This window comes from Anopheles stephensi, unplaced genomic scaffold, assembly GCF_013141755.1.
Source record: "Anopheles stephensi strain Indian unplaced genomic scaffold, UCI_ANSTEP_V1.0 ucontig166, whole genome shotgun sequence".
Taxonomy (NCBI): Eukaryota; Metazoa; Arthropoda; class Insecta; order Diptera; family Culicidae; genus Anopheles; species Anopheles stephensi.
The window spans coordinates 50,001-52,500 of NW_023405087.1; positions in this window are offsets into that span (position 1 = coordinate 50,001).

Genomic DNA, 2,500 nt, shown 5'->3' on the forward strand with positions numbered 1-2,500 from the left:
GTCACAGCGTGAAATCCCTCTAATGATCATGAAAATAGCATCGGATCACTTATCTGACCATAAAAAGTGAACCAAAACCCTATTTGGACAAACTTTTTGGTCCTATGAAAAATTCACTTTTCATATATGTCATGGTCGAAAATTTTCTAAGTCCCAAAAAATCACTTATTCTCGAATATCTCGAAAACTACGTATCGGACAGGGGTCAACCAAGGTGTTTTAGAAAGGTCTTTACAAGCTCTATTTAATGAGCCATAGCGACTTTCAAGTGATTTTTTGACACTTTTTCGCATATCGGCATCCTTGGTTCCCATACTGGCCATAGGTCATAGGGCACCGAACGGCCAACTTCTGGTCCGGGGGTGAAATTTTTTTTCACGAGATTTTGATGAAAATGGCTTCGGAACGCGTTTCTAATAATGAAAAGTGAAACCAAACAGTATTTGCGAAGAAAAAATTGTCCTATGAAAAAATCACTTTTTCTTAGGGTACGGGTCAAAAATTTTCTAAGTCCCAAAAAATCACATATTCTCGAATATCTCGAAAACTACTTATCGGACAGGGGTCAACCAAGGTGTTTTAGAAAGGTCTTTACAAGCTCTATTTAATGAGCCATAGCGACTTTCAAGTGATTTTTTGACACTTTTTCGCATATCGGCATCCTTGGTTCCCATACTGGCCATAGGCCATAGGGCACCGAACGGCCAACTTTTGGTCCGGGGGTGAAATTTTTTTTTCACGAGATTTTGATGAAAATGGCTTCGGAACGCGTTTCTAATAATGAAAAGTGAAACCAAACAGTATTTGCGAAGAAAAAATTGTCCTATGAAAAAATCACTTTTTCTTAGGGTACGGGTCAAAAATTTTCTAAGTCCCAAAAAATCACATTTTCTCGAATATCTCGAAAACTACTTATCGGACAGGGGTCAACCAAGGTGTTTTAGAAAGGTCTCAACAAGCTCTAAATAATGGGCCATAGCGACTTTTTAGTGATTTTTTGACAAATTTTGTCATATCGGCATCCCGAGTTCCCATACTGGCCATAGGCCATGGGGCCCCGAACGAAAAAATTTTGGTCCGAGGGTCAAAATTTTTTTTCTCATAAATTTGTTCAAAACGCCGTCGGAACGCGCCTTAGATCATGAAAAGTGAAAAGAAACAGTATTTTGCAAAAGTTGGGGTGGCCTATGACTTACATGGCCACGTCCTAGGTCCGAGTTCCCGAGGTCGTGTTCTTCAGTGGCGGAAAAAAATGGCCACTTGTGGGAGATGCAAAATGTTCATTTTGTATTATAGGGGACACACTATCGAAGCGAAAATTTCAGAAATGGCCTAAAACGTGAAGAAATGATGGGGTATGTACGAAAAGAAGGTTTTTATGGTCAAACGGTGAAAATTTTTTTTTTATGAAAAATTTTGGTCTCCCACCGTTCATGAATTTCTAGGACCAAAAATCGAAAAATTTGAAAACTTCACGATCGAAAGGGAAACGCATATGTGGTGTTCCTAGGTGTGTACGGTGTACGAAAAACGGGTTCACGATGAGATATCAGGCAAATAAGTGGACCTAAAGTGAGTTATACGGGTAAGACGAGGTGTCCAAAGACCGAAATAGGGGTACCAACTGAGAACGAAATGAAGGTCCCCGAAGTCGCCATACAAGTTATAGGAGGTGTCCAAAGTACGAAAAGAGTTCCATATTCGGCTGTTCCTACTATATGGTTCCCTGATTGCTGCTCCAAGGAGTAGTGAGGAAGTGTCCAAAGGTCTGTTGGGGGTATCGAGGTGATACCCTCGACGGACAATATGCACGAAAAGTGGTTCGATGATCTATCCTGTAGGTCGTACGGCAGCCATACCCGGCTGGAAGTACCGCGGTAATTCCGCAATAAAACGTTCGCCAGACGAACAAACAAATTGAATTAGCTCATCGTAGTGTACGGAAACGAAACGAAAATGTAAGGTGATTAGGGATCCGGGAGCAATCTCGCGATCCCATGGTTCGGTGTAAGAAATGATACGAAGTGTTCATAAGTCTCCTCTGGAGGCAGAACCATCGTAGCAAAGTTCGGGAACCCAAGGGTCACAAAAACTCGTAGGACGATATCCACGAATAATCGGGGACTTGTGGGGACTACCGTGCCCTGACAAGTCAACTACACCTTAACTGGTGATGGTCGTCCTACGGGGACCTGCGGGGAACAAAAGGGTCACTAAAACTCGTAGGACAATATCTCCGAATAATCGGGGACTTGTGGGGACCACCGTGCCCTGACAAGTCAACTACACCTTAACTGGTGATGGTTGTCCTACGGGGACCTGCCGGGAACCCAAGGGTCACAAAAACTCGTAGGACGATATCCACGAATAATCGGGGACTTGTGGGGACTACCGTGCCCTGACAAGTCAACTACACCTTAACTGGTGATGGTCGTCCTACGGGGACCTGCGGGGAGCAAAAGGAGTCAGAAACAATCGTAGGACGATATCCACGAATAAT